Here is a 23161-nt window from a genome sequence, read left to right on the forward strand (position 1 = left end):
TGGGAGACAGTGTCAAAAGCCTTGCTAAAGTCAAGGTAGATGACATCTACGGCTCTCCCCTCATCAACTCAACCAGTTACAACATCATAGAAGGCCATCAAATTGGTCAAGCATGATTTACCCTTGATAAATGCATGTTGACCACTTCCAATAACTCCCTGTCTCTCAACATGTTTGGCGATGACATTTAGAATGAGTCGCTCCATTACCTTCCCAGGGATCGATGTGAGACTAACTGGTCTGTAGTTCCCTGGGTTCTCCTTCTTGCCCTTTTTGAAGATTGGAGAGATGTCAGCCTTTCTCCAGTCCTCAGGCACCTCTCCTGTTCCCCATGACCTTTCAAAGAGGATGGAGAGTGGCCTAGCAATAACATCTGCCAGCTCTCTCAGCACTCGCAGGTGAATCCCATCAGGGCCCATGGACTTATGAATGTCCAGCTTGGCCAAGTGGTCTCTGACCCAGTCCTCCTCAACTGAGGGAAAATCTTCCTCCCTCCAGACCTTCCCCCTTGCCTCCAGGGTATGGGATTCATGAAGGACAGCTTTAGCAGTGAAGACCGAAGAAAAGAAAGCATTCAGTAACTCAGCCTTCTCTGTGTCTTCCACCACTAGGGCACCCATCTCATTCATCAGTGGGCCTACATTTTCCCTAGTCTTCCTTTTTCTATTGATACACTGAAAGGATCTCTTCTTATTGTCTTTAACTGCAGCGGCAAAGCTGAGTTCTGATTGAGTTTTGGCCCTTCTAATTTTCTCCCTACATAGCTTCTCACCTCCTACATCTACTTTCTCACTGGTTTGCTGGGGAAATTTTTCTAACAGGACATCTTAATTTTTTTTTTTTGTTTTGTTTGAATATTTTGAATTCCTCCTTGCATTCTTGAGAGAGATAAAAACAGATCTCTTCATTACTTCTTTAAAGTTCTCATGATCAAGAAGACCTTTCTTCATTCTTCTTGTTAGAAGGACGAACTGACAAACTTTTCCTTTGTTACTGCACATTTAAGGGAAGAATGATTCCTATCATTGTTGAATTGTTTTCCTAGTGGAATAGAGTGTAGTACAATATATGTTGTCCCAGATGATACCAAAGTTATTTCTTGAGAAAATGTAATTAACTTGTTTTGGGACCAAACATAACCTGACATTATTCGTAATTCAGTTAGAGAATGTTGATGCTACTTTGCAGTCATGTTGTCCATTGCAGTATTCAAAATGCTTGTGAACTTTGGATTTTGCTACTGCTCATACCCTCACTGTAGGCTAAAAAAGAACCATGGCAAGACATCTTGTCACTCTCCTAAAGGAATGAGTATTACAGATTACTAGCTCTCCGCAATTTATGCTTTTCTGGGCATATTGCACTTTCATCCTCTTTGACCAGATGTCGTGTTAGTGTTGTCAGCCCTACAAAGAGGGGCCATATGCAGCTGCAGTGTTCATATCACACAGAGCCTTAGACAGGCAATCTAACAAACTCTGTTACTTCAGAGTCTGTAATTAGGACAAGAGGTGAGGAAATCAATACTTAAGTGAAACAGCAGAAAGGAGTGATTTGTCCAGGATATCGCAAAAAACAGAGGTGTATAAAGTTATAAGGATGTGCAAAGGAGTTATTTTTTAAAGTGACTGTGAACACAGCCTTGGGAAAGACTTTCTTATTTAGCAATTTAGCAATTTCTTCCTCTTGGGATATGCAGGTACATGGTTATCCAGCTGTCCTGACTCAGCCCACTCCTGTTAGAACAATTTCATGGTGACATCACAGAAGACTCCTGTTAGAATAATTTCATGAGGACATCAAAGAAGATATGAAGCACAGAGGATGTTATGATAATTAGAGGAAATTTAAGGCAATGAAGTCCAGGAAATTATACAAAATCCTTCATTTGTAGTTAATTATCTGAATGCAGGCTCCACGGCTGCCTTGAAGGAAATGAGCGCTTGCTTGAAAAGCTTTACCCATTTTTGTCCAAGCAAATGACCAAGAGCAGCAGAAAGTTCGGAGCATGTCCATGAAATAAGCCTTTATCCCTTGTTGTCAGAGCTTTCACCGTATCTGAGACTGAATAGGTTAAAGGCAAAAATTACTTTTCTTTTTTTTTTGAAAGCACAAGAGCTTTCAACAATCCAGTATAGCCTATGTATTCACAATCCATGAGAAGGCTGTGAATGTTCATCAGCCTTATGCTATAAGGAAATAAAATTCTTTTCTGTTTACAGTTACAGTTCTCAGGAGCAGGCAGCAGACTAAATGTGTGAACCCATGTTTCAAAGACACATTGATCCATGTTTAGCAATTTCTTTCATGACTGCCACAGCAGTGTACAGGAAACATCTATTAAGACTTCATAACTTTGTTATAATAATCTTAATGATGAATTTTGCTATCTCAATATGATTGTCCACTTACAAATAGCCACAATCCAGAAACTAATGATTTCTTTGGGCATAGGGCAACGGTCTTCAAGGTTGTGTGTAGGCTGTTGGAGCAGACATCAAGACAAAGCACCAGAGGGGAGTCATTTTCATACAAATGTTTTCTGCCCATTGAATTTTCCCAAAAAAATAATCATTCCAGGAAAAACAGACTAGACGAACTGTAACCGTAACTCTACCGGCTGAGATATTAGCAATGATTTAGGAGCCTTCATCTTCTCCTGCACCTGGTGTCTCCCAAAAAGCTAAGCCTGAAACAAAGTCCTTGGCCCTCAGGGTTCTAACTAGCAGGGGGGGTACCACACGTGCATCAGTACAGGTTGTACCAATAGATCATGGGCTGTACACACTAGAGAGGACCAGGTTTCAGAGAAGTCCCTCAGTCACCAGGGCGACCTGTATGAGGTAGGCAGTGGACCTGAATTTGGCTCTAGTGAATTGAAGTACAAGACCCACAAGCAAATTAGGGCCAGCAGTGCAAACACAAGTCAGCCCAGAGGAGCTGAGCATAAGCACAGCTACCAAAGATAGCACAGCTGGCTACAGCTACAAAGACAGGCTGCCTGAAAGACTCGTCAAGATCAGCTCCTCATAAGTTCAGCTACTGTCTTAGCCTAATATAACTTCAAGCCAGACCTATTCAAGCTGATTTTATTAGTACTCACTGTGCTTTCAGTGATTTATAATTATCCTGCTGTATGTTTACTCAAAGACACAAAAACAGAAGAGAAGGAAAAAAAAACCAACAAATATTTGAACTCAACTACCTTCCATTTCCTTCTGTGTTTTCAGAGATGCATCTGCAGGGCGTTCAGCTCATGGAAACTCAAAGGGAAAAGGGGTCCTGGTGATTATAGGACATTAAATTTATCACTTTTCCTGTACAGCCATTTATTGTCACATGTTTCCTAATGTTTTGATCAGTCCAAGTTCTGGGTTTTCTAGTATCTCTTATGGGTTATTATTATATAGGTTCATATAACTGTTGTCAGAAGATTTTTAGCAGAGAGTGCATTTTTCATGTCTTAATTTCAATCTAGTATCTCTATTTACTCGTTTTTCACTATGCTAAATATGCTTCCACTTCACAGTTTCACTTTTAACATTGCCCATAGCGTTTTCTTTGGGTATGGTTACAGGCCATTGCCTTCTTCACCGTGTTGGCTTTTATAACTCTCACTTAACTCCTTTAGTTTGCCTACCTCTATAGCATGAAATCTACAGAAGTTGAATACAGTATTGGAGCTACAGTGAATAGGTTTTATCGCAGACAGAGAACAGCTTCTAACACTGAGCTGTGGCATGGTTCACTATGTAGTCAATTTGTGTTCCTCTCTTCCCTTAATTATGCATGTCATGTTTACAGTCCACTGTGAGATACACGTGTATTATAAAGACTAGACCATTCTAAAATAATTTCCCCATGTAATCACAAATTTGAGATCAAATTACTAGCAGAAAGGTTCTAATACAGTAATTTTGTGTGTGTGTGTTGTTCTCCAAAAATACTTTGCAATAATCATTTCACATTCCAAACTATCCTGCTATGCACACATGTTAATTCACTGGTTCATTTCTTCTTTCATGAGAGACTTTATTTTGGCTTAAGGGACTGATTGCTCTGTTTGCTGTAAAATACTTAGGGAAATTTTGTGAATTTCATCTCTAAGATATAAGAGTCAGGTGAATAATACGAGTTGATTGTTATGATCAAATGAAAATGGAAATCATGCAGAGGAGGATATATTTGGTTTACAATGCATCTCTGTTTTAAATGCTATTTCAAATTATGTAAAGCTAGGACTGATAATTAATGACTCCTGAAATAGCTTTAGCAGCTATGCAGCTGCCTGTGGTTGGGAGTGGGAGATTCATAAAGCAGAGCAGTGCAAAAGCTTTTCTTATTCTGAATTGTTAGTGTCAGAGGAACTAGAATCTCTGACAGAAAGGAGTGGAAATAACCTAGGCTTGTCAGTTGAGCTACTCAGTGGCTGAGGATTTTCTAGGTTACATTAAATATATTTAACAAAAATATTTATGACATGAATATTTTGGCAGCATGATAAGTGGTATCAAATTAATGAATGAAAATAAAATTAAAAATTATTGAATCAAAATTAATGAATTAGAGTGGTAAGTTTTTATATGAGGGTGATTCTCAGTTGGTACTGAGTTTGATACCCACTTAAATCCATTGACTTAAGTCCGTTAGAGCTATGTCAGCCAAATTTAGGCAAAATTTATTGCTAGTAGAAAATTATTAATTAATGTTCTTAAAATTTCTATTTTACTGGCATCTAAGCTACCTCTACAAGGTGAAAGGCACCTGTAAAATGATAACACAAAACAGAACGGTATTGACAAATACTGTAGTTACTAAACAGACAGAATCTGGGGGCAGATTTAACGGAAAAATGAGATTTAATTGAGATGTTCAGAGTAACACTTTCTTCATTAAAGTGCTTTCATACCTCTTGGATTCTGGCTTTATGTCTCAGCTGAAAACAGTATCAGTGCCTGTTACAGGCTAGGATTTTAATTCAGTGTTCATTCTGAAGGAAGAATGACCCTTATAGCACTTAATTGACCACAGCATTTCTCAAGAACAACCTGGGGTACTCTTGGAGGTCTCCCATGCAAGTACAAGCAATAATCATTGCTTACAGATGAAATTGAGTGTATCATTATAGAGCACAGTGGTCCTAGTCCTAATAGGCTAAGTAAAAAAGGGAGGAGGTTTCTTAATTTGAAGTTTCACTGTATTTGTCAAAAATAAAACAAAACAAAACAATTTAAGTTGTTATGATGTTGTTTTAGAGTTGAATTTGTATTCTGGAACTCCTTTTGCTTTAGCCACCTATTCGGGTTCACAGCCATGCTCTTGCAGCCACAGATAACATGAAGGTCACATCAACCTATCCCAAGTAATTCCTAAGCTTAACCTCTGTTCCTCTGCCCTGCAAAGACCCCTCTGGCAGTGTATGCTGTTCTGAGTCTGCAATTATTGCACCGCCCACATCAATTTATTGTATTGACCCCAGTCTCTATGATGCTAGTCAGTAGATCTGAATTACGTACAGCGACCTCCACTGAAAAGTCCTGCCCCTGATTAACACAATATTCTGGCTATTTTCTGTTCAATTTCTCCTTCCTAATTCCCTTGCTGGAGCACATTTGCCTTAATTCAATTGGACGCTTGATCTCTCTGTAGCAGGCCGCCACCAGACAAACAAGGGCCCCACTGCAATTACAAATAATCGTACAAAGAAATGAATAAAGACTCAATTATGGAGCATTTTAAATGCAGGCTGCACCATGGCTCTGCTAATACGTCACCCCCTACAAGCACTGTGCAATGAGATTGGAGATTGGGTCTCTAACACAAATTAGATTTCAGCAAGATCACTTACAGGTCCATATTTCCCATTCAAACCAGCCCCCAGTGAAAATTATCTGCTCCCCTCATTTTCCACTCCCATCTAATTTTATTCTTTTTTAATACCTGAGTGTCTTAGACATTTTCTGCAGATTATTCTTTAGCAAACTGAAGAGCTCATTATGGCTTTTTGGCAGACATATTACTAACATATCATTTTTGGTGAAAATAGAACCCTGCCCGTTTTTCTGAACTTTACTCTACAGTAATTTGGACAACACTAACAGTAGAAGCCAAAGATAGCTTTGTTTGGACCAGCTTGTAATTACCTTTATGAAATGAACATTAAAAGGGCTTCAAATACCATTTTTCTTCCCTTTCCCAAGATCCTTTGTCTAAGCAGGAAGGGTATATTCTTCCCATCTAAAATGTGGAATTAGGACTCAAGAGATATGAATATGAATGTATTTTCATGCATGGCTCTGGGCTTGGTCATTGACCAAGTGTTTAATATCTTATTTACAAACTTTTGCACTCTTTCAAATAGTCATAGTAGTCATCATATTCTTTTGCCCTTACCAGTCCTGTTTATTTTCCCATCTTACCTATCCAAACTTAATTTTTTAGGGTAAATACTAACAATTACAAGCTGTAAATCATCCTACAATAAATTTCTTGACATATTTATTGTGAAGTTTTCTGTTCCAGAATGCACTGCTGCCCATAAATCTGCTCATTAAATATTTGTTTTAAGTTAATATACAGAAAATAAAGATGGACTTAGATAAAACCCTGAAAAAACAGGGTTTTGGGTTTTGTTGTATGTTTGTGTATTTAACTTAATCATATGTATTTTATTTTATTTATAATTTAAAGCATTCATATTTGCCAAGAATGTACATCTTTAAAGTTCTGAAAAAAAGTGAATGCTTAAATAATGCTTAAAGAATGCTTTAAATGCTGTGTAAATACATAAAATTCCATTGATGTCATGATCTAAAAAATATCAAGCCCACAGTATCTTTTCACTTCTTAGTTTTTAAACATCCTATATTGACTGAATCCTAAATTCAGGTTTTACTTGAAATTTTCCTATTCTCTGTGTGGAATGGAATTACAGCTGACTTGTGAATAATATTCTTGATTCAAAGCCTTTTTATTTTCTTTCTTTTTATTTCAAACACTGTTGTTTATGTACAAGAAGATAATTAATACTGTGACAGCAATTTCTATTAGAAGGGGGGAAAATCATCATTGCATCTTATCTTATTATCAAGTGAAAACTTGGGATAACTCCCTGACAAGAAGTATTTAATTATTTTGTCCAAGTGCCCTCAAATCTGCTCTTGCTACTGCCTTAATGATCTAGTCGTGAACTCAGAAAAGAAACAAATAAACTTAGTCCTTTAAATAAGTAGGTCGGCTGCTCACAAATGACACCATTAGATTAGCAGGATACAAAAAGGGACAAAACTCCTACATGACTTCTCCAGTTGACTGCCAAGGTCTATTTGATGATCTGTGCCACTCTCCAACCACGATCTGTGGGATCGAAGTAGTTTCTGATTGTCTATTTAGTCAGTGGATTTTTCTTGCTTGTTTTAGCACTATTCTCTTCTGATGAGCCAGCTAAGGGACTTTCTTCCGCACTTTTTAAAACATAATGTTCTGCTGTAATTGTCAGCATTTTTTAATTCCTTTTTAAAGCATGGCCAGCAGGTGGAGGGAGGTCATTCTCCCCTCTACTCTGCCCTGGTGAGACCACATCTGGAGTTCTGTGTCCAGATCTGAGCTCCCCAGTTCAAGAAAGACAAGGAACTACTGGAGAGAGTCCAGCGGGGGGCTATGAAGATGACCAAGGGAATGGAGCACCTCTCTTATGAGGAAAGGCTAAGAGACTTGGGTCTATTTAGACTGAAGAAGAGAAGACTGAGAAGGGATCTCATCAACGCTTATAAATATCTAAAGGGCAGGTATCAAGAGGATGGGGCCAGACTCTTTTCAGTGGTGCCTGGTGACAGGACAAAGGCCCATGGGCACAAACTGGAACACAGGAAATTCCATCTGAACATGAGGAAAAACTTCTTTCCTTTGAGGGTGACAGAGCACTGGAACAGGCTGCCCAGAGAGGTTGTGGAGTCTCCTTCTCTGGGGGTATTCAACACCCACCTGGATGCGTTCCTGTTCAACCTGCTCTAGGTGAACCTGCAGGAGGATTGAACTAGATGATCTCTAGAGGTCCCTTCCAGCCCCTACCATTCCGTGGTTCTGTGATTCTGTGATGGTAGAGACATGCCAAATAACAAGTGATTCTAGTGGATTCTCTTTGGTCTTCCTGACAATGTAAAATAGGTGTCTTATTTTCAAACAATGTATAACTATTGACTCCACAGGGAACTTTGGAAATAAGATTTTAGAAGATGATTAAAGAAACATTTATATGCCCAGTGAGAACATGTGCAATTACATTGCATAGGAAGGCCATGTAATGAGAAAAAAATGTAAACAAAAATGTATACCTTTGACTTATGCCATGAACTAATCCCTAACTAAAAGCAGTTAGAAATTTCCTCTATGGACAGTTTATTCCATAATTGTTTAAAACTAGGCTTTTGTCCTCTTTCTCTGAAGCACCTGGTACTAGTCACTGTCAGAAAAGGGATATTGGGCTTGGCAGCCTGTTAGTTTGATTCAGTAACATAATTGTTATGATGCTGATGCTTTGTTCAAACTGTTTCTTAAGCACAATATGGCTTTCTTTAAAATGGTCATTGTCATGACCACAGAAATAGGAGGACTATTTTCCTTTTTGAGGATTTTAGCAAGAGCAATCATAGGACAGACTGTACCCTTTTTTGTGTGTTTTTTAGTGTAGCCACTATGCTCCTTAAAAAAGGGAGCTGAAGATCATATATAACCCTCTGGAGGATGAGGGGAAATAGTCTTTGGAAGGAATTGCACAGGCACAAAGAGGAGATTATTAGGAAATAAGTGTTAGGACAAAGAAGGGCTACAAGAAGGGCATCAAGGAGAAGAGATCCTGCAGCTCCAAAAGCAGCCAAGATATTGCTCAGAGGAACAGGAACTGGTGACACTGCTGGACCCAAGGCACTGCAGGAAGATGTCCAGAGTAGTTGTGCAGAGTTTGCCACATTTTGGAAAGCCACTGAGCTGGCTGAGACAATGGTCTGCCTGCAAGGACAGAGTGGACAAAGAGAAGTCTGTTTACAATCCCTTTCCATTACTCTTCTGTCTTAATTTAAAAAAAAAATAATTAATAATTAACCTACTTTATTGTCTACTAAAACCACGAATTTGTTTGTTTGTTTGTTTGTTTGTATAAAAGCTTTTGGGTATTGTTTGGGGAATTCACTGCAAGGGTCACGTCAAACCTTTCTCCCCTTCCTTGCTGTCAGATCTCAAGCCTATAACCAAAATAGAAATCTGTCACTGATCTTATTTCGGACCATAGCTGGTGCTGCAGGCACATGGGTGGCAGCTACTACTGTTTCAGCAGATCCAGCCAGGTTGGATCCTGCAAATACTTCCAACTGGGGACATGTGACAGAGATTGACTAAATTGATGCCTAAGCAGCTTCTTTGCAATTTATTATGGTTTATCCTTTCCTCAAAGGCACAACACATTCAGATTAATGCATAAACATGGCAAATGGCCTAAATTCAGGGTATTGTTTACACTTTTGTAAATTCCCCTCAGCTGAGCTATCCTCTGCATTGACACAATGAAGCAGCTTGACTTCTGTAAAGCTTTTATGTCTGTAACTTCCCTGTCAGTTCTTCTCCACTGTCTCCTCTTTGCCTGGGCTCTGAAAGCCCACAGCCACCAAAGGAAAGCCACCAAGCCCAGATGAAAGCAGGTAGCCACCTTCTCCTTTCAATTAATAACCCAGCTATTGCTGTCATAATTCCTTTGATGGTCGGTGCAGGAGGTTTTACTTGAATCCTTGATGCTGTGTGTTAATACTGAACCTAGAAAGAAGTAAAGCACCGGTTTCCATTAACAATGCTGTACATTCAGACAGGGTTAGACTTAAAAATCATAAAGGTTAGACAGGTTTTTTTTGTCATAAATATGAATATTTTCCTCGTGCATTCAGTTATGAAGCTTGTTGTTTTCTATGCTAGAATGAAATCTTGATCCTACTAAAGTAGATTAGACCTTTTCTGTTATCTTGCACAGAGCTGGGGTTTCAGATTGGAGAATTAAAATTACATGAGAATGCTTTAGGATATTAATGTTTCAGTAAAAAAAAAAAATCCTAATAAGGGAATGAAAGGAATTGCCAGATTAGTATCAGTAAATTCAAAACTGGAGAACAGTTAATTTAATAAATAAAGAATATTATTTTAAAAGAGGGATTATAGCAACTAGCTACTTCTCAGTAGCTTAATTAAACTATGATGAAGATAGTCTTTTTTCAGCACACTTACTTGTGCTGTGTATATTTGAAATACCAAAAATAATTATTGACTTCCAACTAGATTAAAATTTTTCATTATTTTTAAGAAAGTAATTAACCTGAAACAGCTTCTAAAATCAACTTACTAATTATTAATAAGTAATATAATAGGTTATTGAAACATACTTACCAAAACAGAAACTAGGATTAGATGCAGTGTTTTGGCTGTAAGGCTTTGTGGGCTGAGGAAGAAAGTAAAAAACTATATACTTTATTTTCTTCTGCTGCCAAAAGAAGCCTTGACAGCCAAACATCATCTTTAGTCATTTAATTTTTACATCATGTTTAGTTAATTCGCTTTTAACTTTCATTCCATGCATTAAGAGTATCCCTGTTATTCCACACTAAGATTCAATCATAAAATTCACAAGATCCGGTGCCTTCAAATTGCTTCACTAACTTACAGCCCTAGGGTTAATCTCTACACAGTGGAGCCAATTCTCCAAGCCAGTACCACCCAGTACATCTTAGTTTGGGATTGCTGAAATAGTATCACTTATATGGAATGATAGTTCTTTTAAATTACTTTCTTTTAAAGTTCCTACTTCTGCTTCTTTGGAGGCTCTTTTCAAGGCTTTATGAGTTATCCCAACCCTTAACAAATACAAATCTGTTTGTAAGGTATAACTAAGAAGACATAACTGAAAAGAATTTTGTGTAGTTTCTTTGTCTGTTTAAAGTGAGGGAGAAATAAAGCAAGCAATATTTATCTCCTGGGCTCCAATAATGTATTTCTTCTGAATAGGTAAAACAAAACATCTTTTTCCACAGAAGACAGAGCAATCCAGTAAGTTCCTTTCCCTGCCATCTATGACATGCAAGAACTATCAATGTTCCTCTGCCCAAGGGAAGATCTTGGTCCAAAAAGAAAGCACAGCATGACATACCACCTACTGTCATGAAAGCATAGCTCTGCTGCAGACCCTCTCCATAAATAGACTCTCAATAAAAAGGTCAATGTAGAACAAAGGCAAAGAAAAAAGCACAGTGTGGCTATTGGGGTCACAGACTTCTTTCTATCCAGTATCCCAAAATATAAGGTATATAAATTCCGGCTGTCACTATTCAGCACAAACGATGCTACTGCTCTTGCATGTTTCATTGAGTTCTCCTCTTGTTGCACTACTGAAACTCTGGAATACATTCTTCATACTTTTTTCTATCACAGTCTTCCATACTTTTTTTTTTTTTTTTTTTCCACACAAATGGCCTTTTTGCATACTTAAGTGTTAATTTAATTCATAAAGTTTGGACTCATATAACTTGTGTCCTAAGAACCACGAAAACCCTACACAAAAAATGAAGGAGATGTCCACAGTTGCCAGAAGATATGCTTTCACAGAGGTCAATGACTTAATTTGATTACAACAGTGTTAAGACCTGCTTCTTTCCTTGGTTTTGGTGTCTCCAGCTAGGAGGATAAGATTAAACTCTAGCAGAGAGTAAATTATAAGCCTAAGACACTGATACAAATAAGAACTAAAGCTCATGAAGTCAACACATTTAGACTTTCATTAAAATGGTGTGAGCTGACAAAGAGGCATTTACAGGGAAGTGGTCTCAGCACACTGAAAACATATGAATAATGTATAATAATATAGACTGAGAGCTGAGTCAATAGATTAGCTGGTTTTCACGAGATATTCTGTCCCTGAATGTGACATGCTATTATTTCACAAGGCCAAAAGTCCTTGAAATGGATGAAGCAATGACCAGATTTAGAGACCATTCAGACAAATAGCAAGAAAAGGGTTTCTGGTACAAATAGTAATTATTTGGGGGGATATATAATTTTAAGCACGGTATATTTTATAGTTTTCTGAGAAACATTGATTCTATGAGGCCAATGATTGTCTTATACATTAGTTGTCTCTGTCAGAGATGTCCTTCAGGGTTCTGCTGGAAATTCTGGGCAATGCAGTTATCCCAAAGGGACCTCCTCAAGTCTGTGGTAGCAAATACTCTGATCCACTCATACATAATACATGATTTTTCTGTGACATTTGTCTTTGCCAGAGTGCTTGAAAAGTACAGCATAGAATGAGCTACATCCCTCCACTATCAAGCAATTTGTAGAAAAGGAATTGCAGTGCAGTCACAGGGCCGTGATCTCATTGCAATTACTGAGACGTGGTGGGATAGCTCACATGACTGGAACATTGTCATGAAGGGCTATGTTCTCTTTAGGAAAGATAGGCCAGCGAGGTGAGGTGGTGGAGTTGCTATTTATGTAAGAGAGCAACTGGAATGTATTGAGTTTTCACTGGGGGCGGAAGAAGAGCAAGTTGAGAGCTTGTGGGTAAGGATCAAGGGGCAGGGTAATACGAGAGACACTGCTGTGGGTGTCTATTACAGGCCACCTGATCAGGATGGGGAAGTTGATGAGGCCTTCTACAGACAGGTGAGTATTGCCTCACAGTTACAGGCCTTGGTTCTCATGGAGGACTTCAACTACCCTGATATCTGCTGAGAAGGCCACACAACTGGGCATGTACAGTCCAGGAGGTTCCCCCAGTGCATTGATGATAACTTTTTGACTCAGGTGGTGGAGGACCACACAAGGAGAGGTGTACTACTGGACCTAGTACTGACAAAGAGGGACTGGTGGAGGATGTTAAGGTTGGAGGCAGACTGGGCTGCAGTGATCATGAGACAACAGAGTTCAGGATTAAGTGCAGTATGCAGAAAACGACAAGTAGGGTTGAAACCTCAGACTTCAGGAGGGTTAACTTTGATCTTTTCAAGAAACTGCTTGGAGAAATCCTGTGGGAGAGGGCTCTAGAGGGTAAGGGGGCTCAAAAGAGCTGGCTGATATTTAAGCATCACTTCCTCCAAGCTCAGGATTGGTGCATCCCAAAAAGCAAGAAATCAGGCAAGGGAAGTGGAGATCTGCATGGCTGAGCAGGAACCTTCTGAAAAAGCTCAAGTGGAAGAAAAAAGTTTACAGTATGTGGAAGAAGGGACTGACTACTTGGGAAGAGTACAAAAATGCTGTCGGGGTCTGCAGGGATGAAACAAGCAAAGACAAGGCAGCCTTGGAATTGAACCTGGCAAGGAATGTCAGAGTCAATAGGAAGTACTTCAATGTACTTCTTTAAGTACATAGGAGGCAAAAGGAAAACTAGGGAAAATGTGGCCTGCTGCTGAATGAGACACGTGCCATGGTGAGAGATGATGCAGAGAAGGCGAAGTTGCTGAATGCCTTCTTTGCTTCTGTATTCACTGCTCAGGCCAGCCCTCCAGAGTACCAGACTTTGTGGGTAACAGAGAAAGTCTGGAGGAAGCAAGAGTTGCCCTTGGTTGAAGAGGAAAAAGTTAGAAAACAATCAAGTAAACTGGATACCCACAGGTCCATGGGCCCTGATGGGATGCACCCACGAGTGCTGAGGGAGATGGCGGAAGTCATTGCTGGGCCGCTCTCCATCATCCGATGGAGCAACCGATATCATGTACCTGGACTTGTGCAAAGCATTTGACACTGTCCCACACGATACCCTGGTCTCTAAATTGAAGAGACATGGACTTGACAAATGGACCATTCGGTGGATAAAGAACAGGATGGATGGTCGCACTCAAAGGGTTGCGGTCAACAACTCAGTGTCCAAGTGGAGAGCAGTGATGAGTGGCGTTCCTCGGGGGTCGGTACTGGGACCTGCACTGTTCTTTGTCAGCAACATGGACTATGGGTTCAAGTGCACCCTCAGCAAGTTTGACGATGACACCAAGCTGTTTGGCGAGGTAGACATGCTGGAGGGGAGGGATGCCATCCAGAGGGACCTGGACAGGCTGGAGAGGTGGGCCCATGCCAACCTCGTAAAGTTCAACAAGGTCAAGTGCAAGGTCCTACATCTGGGTCAGGGCAATCCCAAGCACAAATACAGGCTCAGGAGGGAATGGCTGGAGAGCAGTCCTGAGGAGAAGGACCTGGGCATGCTGATTGACGCTTGCTGATTGAAGCTAAACATGACCCAGTAATGTGCGATCGCAGCTCAGAAGGCCAACCGTATCCTGGGCTGCATCGAAAGAAGTGTGGCCATCAGGTCAAGGGAGGTGATTCTGCCCCTCTACTCCACTCTTGTGAGACCCCACCTGTAGTACTGCATCCAGCTTTGGAGTCCCCAACATAAGAAAGACATGGACCTGTTGGTGCGTGTCCAGAGGAGGGCCACAAGGATGATCCGAGGGCTGGAGCACCTCTCCTGTGAGGAGAGGCTGAGAGAGTTGGGGCTGTTCAGCCTGGAGAAGAGAAGGCTCCAGGGAGATCTTATTGTGGCCTTCCTGTACCTTAAAGGGGGCCTACAGGAGAGCTGGGGAAAGAATTTTTACTGGGTTATGTAGTGATAGGACAAGGGAAATGGCTTTAAACTGGAAGAGGGCCGGTTTAGCTTAAATATTAGGAAGAAATTTTTCACTTTGAGGGTGGTAAGGCACTGAAACAGGTTGCCCAGAGAAGTTGTTGAGGTGTAAACCCATCCCTGGAGGTGTTCAAGGCCAGGCTGGACATGGCCTTGGGCAACCTGGTCTAGTGGGAGGTGTCCCTGCCTATGGCAGGGGGGGTGGAACTCAATGATCTTCAAGGGCCCTTCCACCCTAAACCATTCTATGATTCTATGATCTTTGAAAGGTCCTGGTGAACAGGTGAGGTGCCTGAGGACTGGAGGAAAGCCAATGTCACTCCAGTCTTCAAAAAGGGCAAGAAGGATGACCCAGGAAACTACAGGCCAGCAAGCCTCATCTCCATCACTGAAAAGATGATGGAACAGCTCATTCTGGGCATCATCTCCAAGCACCTGGAGGAAAAGAAGTTTATCAGAAGTAGTCAACATGGATTCACCAAGGGGAAGTCATGTCTGACTAATATGATAGCCTTCTATGATGGTGTGACTGGATGGGTGGATGAGGGGAGAGCAGTGGTTGTTGTCTACCTTGACTTCAGCAAGGCTTTCAACACCATCTCCCACATCATCCTCACAGGAAAGCTTAGGAAGTGTGGTTTAGATGAAAGGACAATGTGGTGGATTGAACAGTGGCTGACAGGCAGAGTTGAGAGGGTTGTGGTTAGTGGTGCAGAGTCTAGTTGGAGGTCAGTGTGAGAGACTGGAACATCAAATATTTGCCTCAAAGCTTGCTTGTGGTATCTTGCAAGGTGCAAACAACCGACCAGTAGCAGCAGACTATTCCTTTGCAAATGAGGCACAGCCAAAACCAACAGCAGAAGACCATTTTGTTTGTCAGGCACCACCAAAACTGACCCCTGTCTGGGCCAGGCTGGCAGCCCACCAAAGTCTTTTCCTGGTGTATAAAAAGACTGTGGAAACAAGCCGTGGTGTGCACCCATCACTGAAGAATTGAAGGCTGAGGACCAACAAGACATCACTGGATCCATGGTGGTGACTACCCTTTGCTTATCTTTCTGAACACTTGCTTAGTTTCCTTCTAATATTTCCTGCCTTTCCCATCACTCCATTTCTCTGTATCTATTTAATAAAAATGGCCTGATTGGCAGCATTTGACCTTGTTTGCATCTCAGTCACACTCTTGGGATCATTATAAACCTCCCCCGAGCCTGAAATCGGACCAGGACTTGTCAGTCAGTAACAAGTGGTGTTCCCCAGGGGTCAGTACTGGGTCCAGTCCTGTTCAATATATTCATCAATGACCTGGATGATAGAGTGTACCATCAGCAAGTTTGCTGATGACATAAAACTGGGAGGGGTGGCTGACATGCCAGAAGACTGTGTTGCCATTCAGTGTGACCTGGGCAGGCTGGAGAGTTGGGCGGAGAGGAACCTAATGAAATGCAACAAGGGCAAGTGTAGGGTACTGCATCTGGGGAGGAATAACCCCATGCATCAGTACAGGTTAGGGGCTGACCTGCTGGAAAACAGCTGTGTGGAAAGGGACCTGGGAGTCCTGGTGGACAACAGGATGACCATGAGCCAGCAATGTGCCCTGGTGGCCAAGAAGGTGAATGGCATCCTGGGGTGCCTCAAGAAGAGTGTGGCAAGCAGGTCAGGGAGATCATCCTTCCCCTCTACTCTGCTCTGGTGAGGCCGCATCTGGAGTATTGTGTTCAGTTCTGCACTCCCCAGTTCAAGAAGGACAGGGATCTGCTGGAGAGGGTCCAGCAAACGGCTACAAAGATGATTAGGGGTTTGGAGCATCTTTCTTATGAGGAAAGGCTGAGGGACTTGGGTCTCTTTAGTCTAGAGAAAAGAAGACTGAGGGGGAACATTATCAATACTTATAAATACTTAGAGGGAGGGTGCCAGGGGGATGGGAACAGTCTTTTTTCAGTGGTGTCCAGTGATAGGACAAGAGGTAACAGACACAAACTTGAACATAGGAAGTTCCATCTTAACATAAGGAGGAACTTCTTTACTTTGAGGGTGGCAAAGCACTGGAACAGGCTGCCCAGAGCGGTTGTGGAGTCTCCCACTCTGGAGACATTCAAAACCCACCTGGACGCCATCCTGGGCAACCTGCTGTAGGTGACCCTGCTCTCGCAGGGGGGTCGGACTAGATGATCTCCAGAGGTCCCTCCCAACCCTGACCGTTCTGTGATTCTGTAATCTGTAGCATTCGGCAAATTGTATAACCCTTTCACACTACAAAAGTCGCTGGGAGAGTAACACTTAGCTTTCTTACTATGCATCATGGATATCTTTTTGTTGAAAGTCCACCATGCCATTGTATTTCTTAGTAAGACTTTTGCAAACCTATAACTTTTTCTTCCCTAATGCCTAGACATGCAAAAGATTTAGCATTTCGTGTTACCTTGCTTGTTTAGGAAAGGTCATTTTAATGTGTAATGGTACAACTGAGATGATCACTTAAATGATAATCACTACATGATGATTTAGACTAGGCAGGAATTTAGAAAGGAAATAAACCCAACAGTCTGCCAAGCTAAGTCTTGACCACTGAAAAAGTCTTTAGAAGATTTGGTTTGGGTTCAAAGTGCAATTTACTTGCAGACTGCTTTCTGTCAGTGCAAAGAAGGAAATTCTTCTCCTTCTTAGGCAAAAAGTATAGCTATTAAATTGGGTAACAAGACAATTAAGTAGGCTGCCATCACCAGAACCCACAGATATTCCACAGACTTTTTGCCAGAGGAGCTTTATCCCACTGGACATTACAGCTGATGCTAGTAAGTTAAGGGTGTCTGCTCTCCTGCAGCCATAGTATGACCCAGTTCAATTCCCGATGAAGTCAGCTCATTTCAATGGGAGCAGAAATAGGTCCTTTTCCAGTGGGACATGCTCCATGGTCCCTTCTAAGCTGAGCCTTAAACCATGGACTGCAACAGGCAAATATGACAACCAAGAAAGCTATTTACATCAGTAAGTGCTCAGAACAACCAATCACAGAAAGAAGAGTGAATGAAAAACTGGATTAAAATAGCATATTTAGCAGATTCTTAAGATTCATATTTGCTTAGCATTAATTCTCACTTTTTTTTTTTTTTTTTGACTCACAGACTATATATCACTTTTCTATCTTTACAGCAACCCTATAGATGCATCCACAGAGTTTTTTCTGGGTATCACAGGCTAGGTAGAGCTACCTAGTTTAATAGCATCCATTTTTACGTAATGAATGTTGATCTTGCACTAAATTCTTGTAGGGTACATTGTGACATGCCCCATTTAGCACCATGTCACACAATTTCAGCTAATTTAACCTCATTTCTGATATATAAGGAATCTATATTACATATTGTTCTTATTGTTGCAATCCTTTTTCTTTACAAAGCCTCTTTAAGGATTTCAGTGATTTAAAAAACTGGTTATTCCAAACAGAGGGCATGTGGTTGTCGTTAGTGCAGAATGACTGCAAAGATTGCAGTTACAATCAGCTACAGATTTGAGAAATGGGTTGGTAATATCATAAAACTTACATAACACAGTTTTATCTTTCTTGTGGAGATTTACAAGGCCAAAAGGACTTCATGAAGGCATCGCCTTTTATACCCATAATGAATTGCATGAATAAAGTATAAAAGGAAATAATTTAGATGCTTAAACTGAAGCCAGTATGAGCTTGGCATGGCTGATGAAAGGAGGAAAAAACAAGGTAGCTATAAATGATATCTGTTGTTCTTCAGTCTCCGGTACAATTTAGAAAAGCCTTGGGTCTCCTTAAATTGTGCTCCGCTGTCTACAGCCCTACAGGTTAAGTCCTGCATCTGGAAAGTGTCAGTGTAGAAAGTTGTCATGGCTTCTTTCTCCAGGACCAGACCCGGAAGAGATGAGACTCTTAAGCCCCAAGATGACTCACCTTGGAAATAAGAAGTTAAGGGGGGAAACTCTGCATTGTATGTGTGTGTGTGTGCGCGCGCACACACGTGCATTTTGTAGCATTCAGTAACACATTCATTAAGTAGTCAGCTACATCTGACTCAGCTTCTACTGGGGTTATTCACAGTACTGCTGTCATTATTTTCCAATTACACATTTGTCATCCAATCTGGGTGATAAGGAGGGGTGGAATCAGCACATAATAACGGTCAGATAGGCGTGCAGTATGTAGTCAGAGGAAAACAGACATCCACATATGCAGAGATATAATTAGAAAGATTGTTACTTAAATATGACAAGTACTCTGGGTCAAGGTCAATAGTGCCACTGTTGACTGTAGCTGATTTTTGCTGTGCACAGTGGGTCCAAAGTTACTATTATGATTTGCAGAGGTGGTCAAAGTTACATATTTTTATGATTTTTCACATGATTTTTTTTTTATAGTGGGAAAATTTTCATCCATATAACAACACAACAGAATAAATCATTTCATATAGCTTCACAAGGGACTAACTCTCTTGCATTTCATTTCATTTCATTTCATTTCATTTCATTTCATTTCATTTCATTTCATTTCATTTCATTTCCTAAGCTTAAAAAGTCACCTTGCAGGATCCACATGGAGAAAACAAAATAATTGTGTCGTAATCTTCAGTGATAAATTTCAGGGAAACCTCTTGGAAAAGCTACATGTAACCTAAGAGTTGTGAGCTGAGGACCTCTGGGCCACCACAATAACCTGTGTACCATGTTTAAACTCTGAAAATCAAACAGGAATGGCATCAACTTCACTGCCTGGAAAACAGTGAGGGGTGGGGAGTGTCTGCTGCTATAAACTTAGGGCACTTCCTTAGACAAGATTGGACAGAACAATTTTTGCTTTCAAAGCTTGGTAACTGTTCGTGTTTAAGGAGCCTCATTGTATAAAATTTAAAGGTGACCTAGATGTTCAGCTATACTGTGGGCATTTATGCAGGCAGAGAGTTCAGAGAAAAAAAGATACAAAGGACATACTGCTGTTAGTGCCACCAGGTGTAGAAGCACCTCCCTGCATCCACATTCATTTAGCACAGTGGGAGGTAATTAATTTCTCTCAGGAGGTTTTGAATAGTAGCTTCTTGGATGAACTAAGCAAACTATATATATGCATACGTATATATATATGCAGGTATATAGATAGATGCATACACTATCTAAAGTCCTACTTACTGCTCCATATGCATTTGAATTTTTTTCTCTACAGTATGTACCGTATACCATGTATTACAGGTGCTGTCATAACACCTAGGTAAAGATCACACAAACTGTGAATTTCAAATTCTTTACAGATTTTCTCTTGTAAACATACTTTTTTTTTTTTCCCAATGAAAGTCTTGTTAAAGTAAATGTTAAGATGTAATAAGTATTTGATATGTCACTTTTCCTCTTTTTTTCATCTTTGTTACTGTTCTTAATTCTAGCACTGCCTTTAGTACAGGGCTCAGCTCTTTCTTGGAGTCACAAGCAGCATCTCTGTCTTGGGATACTTAGAGGAGATTTCCCAAGACAAAATGGGTGGCCATTTCAGGTGTAGGTTACTGTTTAACTTTTTGTTCAAGTCAATATTGGCTAGAAATTTCCATCATATGATGGCTGTAGCCTACTGTATGAATGCACGTCATGATCTAAATCTTACCCACACTTAGTATGTATTCACCTAATGAAAAGAAAATGCTCATCTGGCTCTTAACAGCATGCCTACTAATCTCCCAGCAAAGTCATGAAAGAAGGTAAAGGCTGCAATAATTTGTTTAGGACACAGTTACACTTGAGGCAAGAGATTCTAAACACCAAATGACTGTGCAAAAAAATAACTGTCCCCCAAAATGAGTGCAAACTGGGTGTAGTGGGACAAAATACATTCAGTTGCACACACAGAGAAGGGCTCCACATTGCTCAGTGCGTCAGGAAATGGGTGTAGGAAGAAGTTGGTATGAAAGTATTCATGGAAATAGCATCTCTGTATGTGTGCTAGTTAAAACTAATTTAGATTATTAGTGTTAGAAACCTGATACTGCCACTATTGTTTTGTGAACAAAGGATTTCCATCTCCGTGGCCATCAGCATGGAGCTTTTCAAAAGTCATAAATTCACTAAGAAAAGGAAATAACTGAAAATCTCTGAAATAGATGTCTATAGTCAGTGTTGAATTGTGCAGTCCCAATGTATAGCTCTATAGCCCTCCCTAAACTGATTCTTCTGAACTGTGCCAGTATTTGATGTACTTTGTTTTCAATTACCCTGGGGTGACTGCCACCACTTGCATTTTTCAGACAAAAAGAAATGTATTACTACCATTGATATTAGACTCCATAAGGCAGTTACAGAAGAATCCATGCCACAGGATTGTCAAATTAAGCCTTGCAAGTTAGGTTGTGACAGCAAAAACATAGGTGTTCTGCAGCTGTTGTGCAGGAGGTAAGGCTGGATGCCAGACTTGAAGAAGTGCATTATAAAGACCCAGGGAAGCAGAGAAGTCTGGGCAAAGGTATCTATATATATGTGCATAAATGCCATGGCAGAGACCTTCCTGTAGGGCATGAAAAAGGTAGGTATGTTTCTCCATGGCAACTAATAGCCATGGGGCTTGTGATGCGAATGGACCCTTTTCCTCATGGACAGGTTGCCCCCATACAGTATTCATGCATACAGAATCTCTGTCTTGTAAAGAAATAACACTGAAGCATCTCATTCAGTACCGTGGAGAACAGGAACTGCGAAAAGGGGGTTCTGGGGCTCTGCATGCACCTAGACTTTGGCTCAGGTCTGCCATCCTGTGGGTTGGTGTTCGGTCTCCTTCAGTGCATGGGAAAAACAGTGTAAAAACCACATATGTTTCACTGTAGGAACACAAGAAATAAAGCAAAGGCTGAATTCAAGACCACAGCTTGGATCTAGGACAAGAGGCCAGTACCACCACTACATGCAAGGAGAAGTTGCTTAATTGGAAACCATGGAGCCAAAGGAACATAGCCCCTGAGCTCTCTTCACATGATACAGAGTTTATTCCAAGTTTTTGTGGGATGTGCAATACTACCACTGGTTGATTATTCTTTCAATGACTGTTGGACGCAGTCCATAGCTGTAGAGCTCTGGCTAGATAAGTGCCTTAGAATGATTGCAATTGCTAGGTAAGAAACTGTTTCCCTCAAAACTGAAAGAATTTAAAATGTTTCAGGATGGAAATCCCTGTTACCTCCCATATAGTTCAGATAATTGTTCCAGGCGGAACAATTTCTGACTCCTGCTGGTAATTGGCTTGTGCTCCAAAGCTCAATAGCTCTTGCAAACTGAATTCTGCCTTATGTAATTGCAGGAGCTGTTTATATTTGATATAGTACCTTGTCTTTAAAATAGATTCAAAAGGTTTCACTGTGATTTCCAGACAGCCTCATATCGTAGTAGGTACTCATGGAATAATAGTGAATATCACCCTTCCTATTTTTATATAGGTAAGTTTACAGACAGTAAGCTACACAAAGTAAATTTCAATCTATTTGATATAGCTAAGCCAACAGCAAAGCTTCAGTAAGAAGAGGCAGCACTGCAAACAGGGAATGAAGTTTTCAGGCTCGTTTGCCCTTGAGAGGATATACCACAGATTAGAAATTAAAGCACAGAAAGCCATATTAATGTATGCTAAATGCAGAAAAATATTTTGATTGGATAAACTAAAGAAAAGATGTGCCTAACTCACCAGTCATTTAGCTGGTCAGTTAAGGTAAGGGAAACGAGAAAGATTCTGAGAATAGCCACATTACAATTATAAAAATCAATACAATATTTCACAAGGCTTCAGTGCAATAAGTGCAAAAGCAGAAGAATTACAATGTATAAATCTGAAAGCTTCAGCTTATCTATGACCTTTGGAATACGTGACAGATTTGAAGACGACACATTTCCAATGCTAGTTAAATCTGGAAAGGCACTGAAAAGTCACAGCAGATATGCATACATTGGGAAAAAGAGACTAGTGTAAAAACTCCAGAAACTAGTGTTATTAGCTACATAAATGAAGAACAGCTTTCATGGCAACCTAACTCATGCAAATGGTAAGAGCTAAATATGAATATAATCAAAGTGCCTAAGTAACACATTATTGATTTCAAGACAGAAGTGTCCTCAAATGTTAGAGTAGCTTATGTAGTTTACATCTGTACCTCAGGCACTCACCTCCTGAACCTCAGCTGGTGTAAATCAGCATAGACTCATTGGATTGAGGTTAGCCACACTGATTTTAACGTCTGCTGGGGATTTTAGCCCACTACTTTGCTCTGGAAGAACGACTAAGGATTTTTATTACTTTATGTGTCTATATTCCCGCTTTTTTTTTCTCTAGGGATGACATAAAACTTGTTTTACCAATATGCTGTACTTTTTAAAGAATGAATAAGCCCAAGACTAAAGCTCAAGTGTGCATCTGATTTAGAAAGAAAGTCAGTGGCATAATATTCTCCAGGAATATGAAATTTGTTGAACCTAAGAATGTTATGCACTCATGTGATGATTTAAATGAAATTCTCTCAA

Source organism: Charadrius vociferus, unplaced genomic scaffold (assembly GCF_000708025.1).
Source record: "Charadrius vociferus isolate BGI_N301 unplaced genomic scaffold, ASM70802v2 scaffold71, whole genome shotgun sequence".
Classification (NCBI taxonomy): domain Eukaryota; kingdom Metazoa; phylum Chordata; class Aves; order Charadriiformes; family Charadriidae; genus Charadrius; species Charadrius vociferus.